Source organism: Canis lupus, chromosome 21, assembly GCF_011100685.1.
Source record: "Canis lupus familiaris isolate Mischka breed German Shepherd chromosome 21, alternate assembly UU_Cfam_GSD_1.0, whole genome shotgun sequence".
NCBI lineage: Eukaryota > Metazoa > Chordata > Mammalia > Carnivora > Canidae > Canis > Canis lupus.
In genome coordinates, this window is record NC_049242.1 from 43,053,376 (window position 1) to 43,066,324 (window position 12,949).

Below are 12,949 nucleotides of genomic sequence, written 5' to 3' on the forward strand. Positions count from 1 at the left end.
TGGTTGGCTCAGCAGTTTAGCGCCTGCCTTTGGCCCAGGATGTGATCCTGAAGTCCCAGGATCGAGTTCCACATCGGGCTCCTTGCATGGAACCTGCTTCTCCCTCTGCCTGTGTCTTTGCCTTTCTCTCTCAGTCTCTCATGAATAAATAAATAAATAAATAAATAAATAAATAAATAAATCTTAAAAAAGAAAGAAAGAAAGAAAGAAAGAAAGAAAGAAAGAAAGAAAGAAAGAAAGAAAGAAAGAAATTCCGTCATCAAAATGAGATTTTTTCAAGCCTCTTTTACTTAGAAATGGTATGTATGTATTACATTTATGTCTTCCTTTGTATATCTTTCTTGGTTTTTCAGACTTTTCATAAGCATATAATTTGATCCCCACAAAAAGCTGAGAGTTCATTCCTATCTTACACCCGAGCAAATGGAGGTTCAGTGAGGCTAAAGGATTAGTGGCAAGGCTTGGATGAGACCCCAGATCTTTTAGGCTCTATGCTGTGGCCAGTTCCATCACAACAGTGACAAGAATGTAAATGCTTTGTTCTTTGGGATGGAGCCTAGAACAGAGTTGGGACCATTCACATTCAATAGCAGTGTACTAATCAAGCACTCTGCTGTGGAATCTGAAGGAGAGGAGCTCCTTTCTTTTCTTTTTTTTTTTTTTTTTTGGACTATTTTTATTTATTTTATTTATTTTAATTGAAGTTCGATTTGCCAACATCTAGTATAACACCCAGTGCTCATCTCATCAGTGCCTGTCACCCAGTCACCCCATCCCCCCACCCACCTCCCCTTCCATTACCCCTTGTTCATTTCCCAGAGTTAGGAGTCTCTCATGTTTTGTTACCCTCTCTAATTTTTTCCACTCATTTTCCCTCCTTTCCCTTAAAATCCCTTTCACTATTTTTTATATTCCCCATATGAGTGCAACCATATGATGATTGTCCTTCTCCAATTGACTTTACTTCACTCAGCATAAGACCCTCCAGTTCCATCAAAGCAAATAGTAGGTATTCATTCATTCTTTTTTTTTTTAAGATTTATTTTTATTTATTTATGATAGACACAGAGAGAGACAGAGGCAGAGAGAGAAGCAGGCTCCATGCCCGGAGCCCGATGCAGGACCCGATCTCGGGACTCCAGGATCTCACCCTGGGCCAAAGGCAGGCAGGCGTGAAACCACTGGGCCACCCAGGGATCCCTGTATTCATCCTTTCTAATGGCTGAGGAATATTCCATTTTAGAGGAGCTCCTTTTAAAGACAAAGTTGAAATATCTATCAGGAAATGTGTGTGTGTGTGTGTGTGTGTGTGTGTGTGCATTTAGCTCCTACGATGTGATGATATGGGAGAAAGAAACAAAAAGGGATTTCTGACCAATGTTGTCAAATGCATAATGTTCTCAAGTAATCTGGTCTCCAAAGTTTTCCATTGTGGTCAAGGGAAGCTAATCCACATTTGTTCATTCACTCACCCCCCCCCAAAAAAATGTTTCTTTGGTTTCTATGTTGTGTCAGGCATCATCCTAGGTGTTGGGGATGTAACAGTGAACAACATAACGTCCTAGCGTAATGGACAGTTCATTCTAATAAGACAGTAAATAGGAGAGCATAGTAGGTAATCGAGGGATAAAGTTGGGGGCTCTGATAGTGACCTTGACCAATACTCAAGGAAAGGAAAAGTCAGTGAAGGTTCTAGTGATGTCCAAGTGTGTCTGTTACATGGAGCTTCAAATGAGTGAGGTCATACTTCCTTAACATGTTACACTAGTGCATATTTTTATCATTTCTGGGAATACCTGTTTTGTAGTATGAGTAGGACCAGAAATGGTTTCAGATCTTGATTCTTCCATTTATAAGTTGTGTGACCTTAGATGGGCTGCTTAATGATTTTTACTCTGGTTTTCTCATCTATACAAGGAGAATCAGTACCTATCTCATCTCTACCTCATTGAGCTATTATGAAGATTAAAAGATAAAACAGAAAAGATACGGAAGGTCCTTTGCACAGTAACTGACACAAACTTAAAAATTAATAAACATAGCTGCCGTATCAGTCAGGATTCTTTCAGTTGCAAGTGATTGAACCAAAAGAGAAGTTATTGGCCTGCATGATTATATGAAACAATGCCGTAGGACCCAGTCTCTCTGTCTATGATTTCAGCTGGACTCCCAAGGATGGGTAGCATCTGAACAAGAATGAATAGACACTGAGCTCTTAAATATGACACAGTTCCAAGCACTTTGTGTGAATGATCTCAGTGAATCTTCACAACACACAACGAGGTAGGTACTGTAGCCACCCCGGTTTACAAGGGAGGAAAGTGGGGCACAGGGAGGTTAGTTGCCAGAAAGTGGCAGAACCAGGAATCGAACCCAGCTGTCTTACTCCAAGGCCTTGTGCTTGTGCTTATCCCTTCCACAGACTTCCTCAGTAGACGTTCATGGTGAATAGAGGAAGAGGATAAGGAGACTTCCAAATAGCATTATGAACAATTTGACTTGTGACTTACTAATGAGTTCAGTGGAAAATCGTGTGTTCACTGATCGTGGCACAGACAGCATGTAGCCAGCAGGCACACAGCGGCTGATGGGTGTTTGACAAATGAATTAACTCATCGCTAACAATCTCCTTTACTTCTGCATTCTCCAACATTGCTTAATTATCTTAGTTTTTTCATTTGTGAACTACCCACCTCACACCCAAAAGTATGAGCCCATAAATTCATGCACATGGTCATTTCATTGAAAAAAAAAATAAAAGAGCTAATAGTAAGCCTCATACTACATAAAGATCAGAGAGGATTTTCCAACACTGCAGGGGCGGGTGGGGGGGGGGGGGGCGTGTGATGGTCCCGGGGAAACAAGGTTCCACCTTCTCTGGCATCCCCTGGTGCTTCGTGATGGAAACTAATCAAGGGTGCTGATGCTGGTGGGAGCTGAGAGGCCCGAAAGTGCATCTGCATTTGATTCCTACACAGTGCACACACTCCCTTACAGGTCACACTTTTGTTTTCTCTCTCTGCACGCTGCCCTAACCAGTCCCTGTGTCAGGAAGTGTAAAATACTATGTGACCTGGGCTTCCCTAGTCCCCCTAAGCTGTGACCTACTCCATCACTTTGACTTTCCTTCGGCTCCTCTTCCTAGAGATTCACGAGGCCAGTAAAAGGCATTTATGGGAATGTGTGTCATGGGTGTTATCTGGCAAGATTGCACTCACTGGCCTCTCTGTCACTCCCTCTTCCTTAGGCCGAGGCTCTGGATTCCCTGATAAGTTGAAGCTGCAGGAATCTCTCTTTGGACAAAGACACCTGTCCTCCATTCTTTTTTTCTTTTTCTTTCTCTTTCTCCCTTTCTTTCTTTCTTTCTTTCTTTCTTTCTTTCTTTCTTTCTTTCTTTCTTTCTTTCTTTCTTTCTTTCTTTCTTTCCTTCCTTCCTTCCTTCCTTCCTTCCTTCCTTCCTTTCTTTCTTTCTTTCTTTCTTTCTTTCTTTCTTTCTTTCTTTCTTTTTACTTAAAGGAGCTTGTCCTTCAGGGTCTTCAGGGTTTGTGCTTCTTTGCTAATGAAAGAACCTTTAGCTCTTCAAGTCAAGGAGCACCATAGGCCCCTCCCATGTGAGTGCTGGGAACAAACTGGCTCAGGAGGTAAATGCAAGTGACAGATCCCACCCTGCCTTGAACCAGATATCCTGCCCCCACAGCTGGAAGATACAAGATTCTTAGACTTGAGCTGGAACCTGCATTATAGTTCCACGTAACCACATAATTAGTGAAAATATATTAAAATTAGGAATAAGAATGTCTGACTTTCATTTGGTGCCTAGTAGGTTCTAAATACATTGCTGAGTAACCTGCAAACAGCATCTCACTTAATTTTCACAAGTCCCCTGTGAAGTAAGTCATGTTATAATTCTCATTTTGCAAATAGGGAAACTGAGATTTAGAGAGGTTACATGCTTGAGAGACACTACAGTTTTGAGAGAATCCACTTGGTGTCATTGTTTGAGCCAGAAGACTGTTGTTCCAGTGCTGGTGCTATCTACCACTTTCTAACTGTGACTTCTGGTTTCCTGCTTAACATTTCCGTGCCTCAGTTTCCTTATCCATAATACCAAAAATTCCTGCTCCATAAGGATCTTGTGGGTATTAAATAAGCCAATACATATAAAGTGAGTAAAGGTACTTAACATATAATAAGTACTACACTTTTTTAATAGAAGGAGTTAAGCTCAGGATGCTTCAGGTCACTTATGTGGTCTCCTTAAAGTAAAGACTGTTTTTTCTCCTTGTGGATATTATGAAGTGGATCCTAATAACATTTTCTGCTGTGGTGTATTTCTCTGTGTAGGAGAGTGACCTGAGAAGCTTTAAAAACCATGGCTCTTGATTCAGTAGGTCTAGGGCAAGGCCCAGTCATCTTCATCTTCATTTTTCTGAAGCTTTAAGAGGTGCTTCAGTGTAGTCAGAATGGTAAGTCACTGTCATAGCACTTAGGTTTTTTTTTTTTTTTTTTTTTTAACTAGGTTTACAAAGTTCTTCCTTGTAATAAGACATTTATTCAGTGCCTGCTATATGCTATTTACTAAGTGCTCTATTTGGATCATCTCATTTAAGACCTCCATGAGTTAGATAATATTCTCATTCACACTTTGCAGATGGAAAAACCAGAGAATATGAAGTCTAAGGAACTTGCTGAAAGTCACTTAGCTAACTGGTGACAGAGCCGGGACTTTAAACCAGGTACGCTGATGCCATGGCATGTACACTTAACTACTAGCCTATATTGCCTTCCCATGTTCCACCTAACTGGAACTTTGCCCTAAATCTGTGCAGTAAGCTGGTTTTGCCATGCCCCCCCCCCATTAATAGATGAGGAGACTATAAGTAAAGATTTGACCAAATGTACAGCTAGTCAGTGTATAAGCAGGGGCTTATAACTTAAAATCCTATGCTCTTTCTATGTTGCACAGAACTTTAAATAACCAAGGATTAGTTATTTTAGAAAGCCTCGCATATGCATTATTTCTTCCTCTTTCCTGCAGTGATTCTCGGTCCACACCTTCATCCCATGGGTTACTCTGGGGAGGACTTCAACCACAAGCCCTCTTCTGTCTTTATCCCTTGTCTACATACCCATCTTCATCTTCAACCACTAAATGTGGAGCTCATTGAGCAACTCTTGCTTAAATTTGACTAACATTTTTCTGTTTACACCTGTAGTGGGTTGAATGGTGGCCCCCCAAAAAGATATGTCCACATCCTAATCCCTGTGAATGTCACCTTGTTTGGAAAAAGGACCTTCACAGTGTCACTTTGTTTGGAAAAAGGACCTTTACACATATAATTAAGTTAAAGATCTCCAGATGAGATCATCTTGGATTATCTGGGCAGGCTGTAATCATAATTCCAGTGACAAGTATCCTTGTAAGACAGAAAAGACACAGACACAGGAGAAAGCCATGTACAGAGTGAGAATACTGGAGCCACAGCCACAGAATGCCTGGAGCCACCAGAGGCTGGAGAAAGCAAGGAACAATTGTCCCCTAGATCCTCCAGCCTGAACATGGCCCTACTAATACCTTGAATGACTTCTGGCCTCCAGATTTGGGAGAGAGTAAATTTCTGTTGTTGCAGGCCACCCGGTTTGTGGTAATTTGTTATGGCAGCCTTAGAACCCTAGTGCGCCATCTCTTCGCTTCTTGACTTTTAGATCTTGAGACATCTGTGGCTTTTCACTCATCCAACCCTATGTCTCAAATAAATCCTCTGCTCCAGGCTGATGCTCCTTCATGGCCTTCTGTATGGGACCCTCAGATCCTTAATGCTTCCATGTTGCTTCCTATTTACTGGTAAGCAGATATGCTATCCCAACTGAATTCCCCCTCAGAGGGGAATCGTCTTTTGAGGCAGTGTGATGCAGGGAAGGAGACCAGCTCTACAAGGACATGGGGTGGTGTGGGCAGGGCCCCTTTGTCCATATTTTTGTTCCTTGTCATATTTTCTCCTCTTTTTACCCTTCCCTGTGTTGTCACTATTAAAGAGTACACCTGAAGCTTACTGCTTACATAAGTCATGCCTGGTCCTTGGGCATCATCTGTAATAGAAGAGTATTAGACAAGTTGACCTCTTTCTCTCCTAAGTCACCTATATAAGTATAGTAAAATCTATGTACGCCAGAAGTTTTCTCGAGCACCTACTAAGTGCTAAACATTGCCCCAAGAGCTGGGGCTATAGTGGTAAGATAGATGTGGTGCCTTACCTCATAGGGTAGACTCTTCTTGGGTTGGTAGATACTGTGCTTGCCCACTTGGACTTGAGTAAGGCCACATAGCTATTGACAGGCTGTCCAGGATTCAGATTTACTTCTGTCTGACTTCAAAGTTCAGGATTTCCACCATAACTGGTGCCTTAGTCATAGTTTTGGCAGTAGATGATAGTGTACTCAAATGGTATAACTGAGGAGAGTTTAATAAGAGAAAGTTTACAAGGGTGTAGACAAGGTTAAGAAAAACCAAACAAGGGTTGGCGCTGTGTCCCAATGCCAGCACCAACAGGGAGGTTTTGCCTGGGTCTGAATATGTGACATCAGGAAGTGGTTAGCAAAACCTGGGAGAGTACCTGTGCCTGCAAGGAGGGTGGGCAGGCAGGAGTTATGCCCTCTGGTAGAGAGCCAACCCACAGCAACCCTTAAGAAGAGATTTGGGAGGATAAAGACCCTAATTTCACACTTCTTTCCTTTCCATCTCCTGCCCATGCTTTCCACTGGCCAAATTCCACCAGAAGTCAGAGGATAAGGGAGGTCAGATGGTGCATGCCTTAGAGGTAGGTCTGGTGTCACAGAAAAGGATGCAGCAGTGAAAAGTAGATCTGAGGGGACAAATGAAAAATGCCCAGCACACCAGTGCTTTTCAAATATTACTCATTTAAATACTATCTTCGTGAATTCATCATATCCCACATGTACTACACACTCACTTGTTCTTAATATTTAAAAGATATTTAATAAATTTTTAAAATTTTCCCATTCTTACTGTATTAAATGTATTGATAGTAATGAGTATTAATAAATGTACTAATAGTAATTAAAGTAAATGCCAACTACCTTAAATTGAAGAAAACTATTGAAAACACACTGGAAAGAAATCAAGTTTAGTAAGCTTTTTAAAAATGTTTTTAATTTTTGTTTTTTTTTTAAGTTCAGTAAGCTTTCAAAAATAAATACTAATTTATCTTATGAGGTCCTGTATAGTCTAGACCCCACCTGCCTCTCCAGTGGCCTCTGCCCCACCCCTGCTGCATGCTTTCATCCCTCCACTTCAGCCACACTCCCACCTATCACATACCCTCAACATAGATCACTGACAGACTACAATCCAAAATGCCAGGGAACCTGAGTAACACAACAAATATAGAACAATTGGTTAAAAACAAGAACTATGCTTTCATGAGAAAGATCCTAGAATTGCAGTAGTACCACTAAAGGTTTTGTCATTGATCTGGATAACTAGGTTCTTGTCCTGACACCAAAGTTTAAGTCTATGGTCTTAGATCAAATATTTAGCAGATACGTGACTCAGTTTCTCATGGAGGCAGGGAAGGAAACGTGGGCACATATGCCAGCAGCTCTCCCCCCCCACAACTTTCAAAAGGGAAAATAATTACTGCCAAGAACATAATAGATGTACTAAATCAGCTGCCTAGATCGTTGAATGCAATTCTTGGTTGCATTTGTTCTGTGATGGGAATATTGCAAAATTTCTTCCAAAAACATACCTCCACCAAATCCAAACTCTCTATGACCAACTGGATGTCTCAGTCATGCTACATTTATTTATAGCTCTCCTTAGCAGAAAGAAAGAAAGAAAGAAAGAAAGAAAGAAAGAAAGAAAGAAAGAAAGAAAGAAAGAAAGAAAGAAAGAAAGGAAGAAAGAAAGAAAGATCCAGTGTAGATATTTATGGACAAATGGGATAACACATGGAGAGGGATGGCACTTCGGATGATGTCTACTTTCCTTGGGGGCTTTACCTCTTCACCTCCTCTCAGATGTGTGGGAGGAGTTGGCCCCATCCAGGCTTCATTCCATTGGCCAGTGATGTCACGAAGTAATCAGAATCAGGAGACACAGCTGGGGACCTTTGCTTCCAATTGTGCCCTTTTCTGCTAGACTTGAATCTGGGAGGATGAACTTGATATCTTGAATGATCCATGCTCCTCATTTCTGCCCCCTGCTCTATGCCCTGAAGAAACCTGATCTGCACAGTAAGTTCCCCCTGACTTTTAGTAGAATCCATTCAGTTACGAGTACCAACAGGAGACCACAGGGAGGGAGAAGAGGAAGGTTGGAGTATTATTCCCCTGACTTCTCAGTTAGGGTCTCCTCCACTGAAGATCACAGCTCCTGTGAGATAGTCCTCTCTAAGTTTTGGCGACTTATCCCTTCTCCCACCTTTGATCTTTTTAACTCCGTCCATTTAGTGCACTTACCCTAGACTGGCTACTTGGAGTGCCATTATCTTTCCTATCTTTGACCCTGGCTAAAAGAGGGTAAGGGCTGGAGCTGCTCACAGCCTTCAGGTTATCTTGTGGAGTCTGAGAGAATATGAACGTGAAGGAGACCAGAGTCAAGGGAGCCAAAGGGACCAAGTCCTGCCCTTTTTGGCTGAGACCTGACTTTAGGTTATGGCTGAGACTGTCACATACACTAGTTTTTCAGTTGTGTAAGCCACTTTATTTTCTTTTTCGCTCCAAACATCTTAAGTTGGTGTTTCAGTTGCATCAAACAGAATGACTCTTAATTAAGGTATAACTAAAAATACAGCTGTAAAGTGAAGATGCATGGGTCCCCCATCCTAAAGAATCTCCATTTGACCTAAACACAGAACTACCTTCCAGTTCTGTCTCCCTGAGGCCTGATCCTATAGTAGATGGTATTTTCATGTTTTTATAAGATTCTATCTCCCTTACACAATATGTGTATACTTATAATATTCACCATTTTAAAAAAGATTTTATTTATTTATTCATGAGTGACACAGAGAATGGGGAAGAGACACAGGCAGAGGGAGAAGCAGGCCCCCCTCAGGGAGCCTGATGCGGGACTCGATCCCGGAACTCTGGGATCATGCTGTGAGCCTAAGGCAGATGCTCAACCCATGAGCCACCCAGACGTCCCCATATTCACCATCTTTATTCAAGTTAGCATGGGTGAGTCTCTGCTCCTTGGAGCAAAATGAACATAATAAAACAGTTCCCATTTTACAGATAACAAAATGGATGCCGAGATAAATGAACAAACTTTGTTTAAGTAAACCTGGACTTGGCAGTTAGGTCTTCTGGCCCAGGACATTTCTATGTTCCCTTTACCCCCCTCCCTTATGCTTTTCTCTTCCCATCTGCCATGGACTCCTGTGGCCCTGTTGCCCTGGTAGTCTAGAACATGTCACATTATCTCAAGGCCTTGATGCTTGCCAACTGTCAGAGAAGGAAAGTCATGGGTTTGTCTTTCTCTGAGTTTCCATCTCTTGCCTGTATACTCACTTGGCATTTAGCATGTGCAAAACCCTATGAAGGTCCTGAGGATGCTTAATAATATTAACATGTACTTTTATTGAGCTCCTCAAGTATTCATAACTTGCCTTTTCAGACGAGAGTAAATTTATCTGGCATCTGATTCATCTTTGAAAAATCTATTGTGCCTAGCACAGTATTTAGCTCACATTAAAAAATCAGTAAGTATCCACTGACAAGATTGACTAAAAGGCTTTCATATTAGGCAAATGCTGGCTAAGCTGCTGGAACAAAATTAAGGTGGCTCCAACATGATTGAAGTTTATTTCTCTCCCAGTGCCCACAGGATTGCAGGCAGTTCAGAGTAAGTATCTGTTCTAGGGAGTCATCCAGGGACTCAGGTTCTAACTTCTTGCTCTGCTATCTTCTAGGGTATTTTTGTTCCCATAATCATAACTGGCTCACTAGCTGGCTCACTGGCTTAGAGTGTATCACAATCACATTCTGCCCTAATGATAGGAGGAAAGGGAAAGTGAAGGGAAAGCAGGTAACTTCCTTATTATAATATGACTCAAGGGGTGCCTGGGTTGCTCAGGCGGTTAGGCCTCCAACTTTTTTTTTTTTTTTTAAGATTTTATTTATTTGAGAGAGAGAGAGAGAAAAAAAAAAACACAAGCAGGGGCAGACAGAGAGGAAGAAGCAGACTCCCCGCTGAGCAGGGAGCCTGATGTGGGGCTCAATCCCAGGGCCCAGAGATCATGACCTGAGCCAAAGGCAGACACTTACCTGGCTGAGCCACCCAGGCATCCCAGGCCTCCAACTTTTAATTTCAGCTTAGGTCATGATCTCAGAGTCATGGGATCGAGACTTGTGATTGGCTTGGCATTCAGCAGGGAGTCTGCTTGAGGCTTCTTTCTCTCTCTTTCCTTTTGCCTACTTATGCTCTTTTTCTCTCAAATTAATAAATAAATCTTTAAAAAATAAAGGCAAAAATAGATAAAATAAAACATGATTCAAATGAGCACATATTTCTGCTTGTCGCTCATTGACTAAAACATTGTCACACGGTCACACTGACCTGCAAGTGATACAGGGAAATATAGAATCTAAATGGACAGCCATGTGGTCAGATATAACTTAGGATTTTATTGCTAAAAGAAAGACGAGGAGCCATTTGATCATTAAATGTTCGCCAAATGACTACGCAGGAAAATAAAATGGTACGTTCACCCAAGTGAGCTTTTTGGTCATTCCTCTCCTAGATATTTACCTAAGAGTAATGAAAACATGTATCCACAAAAAGACTGTACAGAAATTTTCACAGGAGCCTTATTCATAATAGCCAAAACCAAGAAACAAACCAAGTGTCCATCAACAGGAGAATGATGAAACATGTTGTAGGATACTCATACAATGGAATGCCCTCAGCAATACAGAGGAACAAAGTACTGATACCTGAAACAACCAGGGCTGGCTTACCCATTGGGCACAGCAGGCATAGTGCCCAGGCCCATGACAATACTCTAATTTCTTTAAAATCAGGAGGAAAAAAAAAAGAACTTTTAGGCTGAAGAAAAAAACGTGTTACTAATATATATTACAAATATATTTGCTGTTATAGTAACACGGTTATATGATATAAAGTCTTTTTTTTTTAATTAATAAAGGGGCCCATGGGATGCTTGGGTGGCTCAGCAGTTGAGCATCTGCCTTCGGCTCAGGGCATGATCCTGAGTCTGGGGATCGAGTCCTGCATCGGGCTCCCTGGAGGGAGTCTATTTCTCCTCCCTCTGCCTATGTCTCTGCCTCTCTGTGTGTGTCTCTCATGAATAAATAAATAAAATCTTTCAAAAAAAAAAGGAGGGGGTCCATGAAGTCACTAGGGTTCGTGAAGGTCATAATGTAGCCCTACAAATAATACTGATGAGTCTTTAAAGCATTGTGTTGAGCAGAAAAACTTGAGGCATGAAAGAGTATGTGCTGTATGATTTTATTTAATGAAGTTCTGTCACAGACAAACCTAATCTGTATTAATAGAGATCAGAAATGGTTGCTTCCGGGTTGGAGAGGGATTGCCTAGAATGAGGAATGAAGGTATGATTGCAGGATGACAGAAATGTTCTGTATCTTGTTTTAGGTAAGTTACCTATGTGTATACACAATTGTCTAAAATCATGGAACTGAAATGTTAGGACCTGTGCGTCTTATTGTGTCGCAATTATAACTAAATTGTGTAGCAATTATAACTAAGAAAAAAGGAAGAAAGGGCACTACAGGAAAGTTAATCTCTGCAAGAGATTTGATGAATGAATTCTTGAGACAGCTGGCAAGATATTAAGCTGGCAAGATATTAAGTTGCATTTTAGTAGAAGAGATTTAGGGACTCAAAGGGAAGGGTCTAGGCATTCATTCCCCACTGCAGGGAATGAATCACCCTGTATCATTCAAGGCTTTTATTGTAAGCAAGAGAAAGTAGCTCTGGTTAAACAGAAAACGAAATTTTTGGAAGAATAACAGAAACTATAAAGAATAGGTTCTGAAAACAGGCAGGAATTAAGGAGGTCATACAGAAATGATCACACCATCAGTTGGCTGACAGATCGGGGATGCCCTTATGGTATGCCTTTGCCCCACCCAGCCCAACCCTATCTCAGGCTTCCACCCTATTACTCATCCAAAAGTAAAAAAATCTGGACAGCAGTGTCTGATGAGCTGAGCCCAGGTCTCACCTGCATATAACAATTCCCAAGAAGTTGGGTGAAGGAACAAACATTTCACTTGGCTTCTAGAGTAGGAGGTGGGGGTCCTGTCTCTCACTTATCTTGGAATTCCCCAAATTAGGGATAGAGTTTGAATACTGGACAGCTCCAAATAACCAATGTTTTCAGCACAATCTATCTCTGTTCAGATTTCTATTGTGATTCTGACTCCTGTTCAGAACTTCCAAGATCAGGGGCACGCCCAGTATGGATTGTTACCTTCTAAACACCATTGATCTGGGCTTGGGAGAGTGAACCACAGGATCAGGTGTGGAAGATCACCCTGGCTCACCCTCTGGGACCTGGGCAGGGAAACCAGTTATACTGGTGAGCAGTAGTGAGTGCAAGAATCATTCAAGAGAAATCTGAAAGGCAGATAGGATGACAGGACTTGGTGATGAACCGCGCTGCGGAAAAGCCAGGAAAAAGGAGTCAAAGGGCACAGCCCAAACTTCTGACTTGAGAGAGGAGAGAGTGGAGTGAGGAGTGTGACAACCCATGGGCACAGCGAGACCACTCAAGAGAGGCAAGAAGTAGGTTTGTTTCATTTCTGTTGGGGGTGCTTGGATGGGAAAGGTTAAGGTTTTGAACGTGGTGAACTTGAGATAGAGATGTCCAGCACACGCAACTGAAAGGACACGTTTTAGAGAGACCAGCGGAGGTCAAGCCTATTGGCTGAGGCCATG